This window comes from Penaeus monodon, chromosome 33, assembly GCF_015228065.2.
Source record: "Penaeus monodon isolate SGIC_2016 chromosome 33, NSTDA_Pmon_1, whole genome shotgun sequence".
NCBI lineage: Eukaryota > Metazoa > Arthropoda > Malacostraca > Decapoda > Penaeidae > Penaeus > Penaeus monodon.
In genome coordinates, this window is record NC_051418.1 from 30,765,529 (window position 1) to 30,766,002 (window position 474).

General features: G+C 34.2%; 1 protein-coding gene across 1 annotated transcript in view; it reads right to left on the bottom strand.

The window, feature by feature from the left end:
- LOC119594367 (methylcrotonoyl-CoA carboxylase beta chain, mitochondrial-like) overlaps positions 1 to 474 on the bottom strand; it is an 8,835-nt gene that overhangs the window by 8,076 nt on the left and 285 nt on the right. The window lies entirely within an intron of this gene.

Sequence of the window (474 nt, forward strand, 5' to 3'; positions counted from 1 at the left end):
CCATTCATTTCATATAGGTTTTATTACTCCAACAACATATTGTCCCCATTAACACATTATAAACAAATAGGACACAAAATATAATTCAATCTGAAATTGTAAATAACTAGTTGAGAAACAGGTCTGAGTATACATTCTAAAACCAATGCCGGCTGCCGGTCAAACTACATGAAAATCTAGTACAAGTAACTTATATTCAGTCTAAAAATAGCTGTCAGTTGACATATATCACAATAAATAAGTCACTCCAATCCCTGCAATACACTTCACTTCTGCTCATAACGTCTCTTTAATAAAATAAGCTTTTTACCAACGTAAGGTGCCTGAGGGGCATTCCAGACAACAAAAATGCTAAACTATTTCCATTTCCAGCAAGCAAACGAATTGTTTCCAAATCATAAGAGACAAACCAACACAAAGAAAAACACACGCGCAGATCTTAAAGACATAGAAACAAACCACACACACATATTG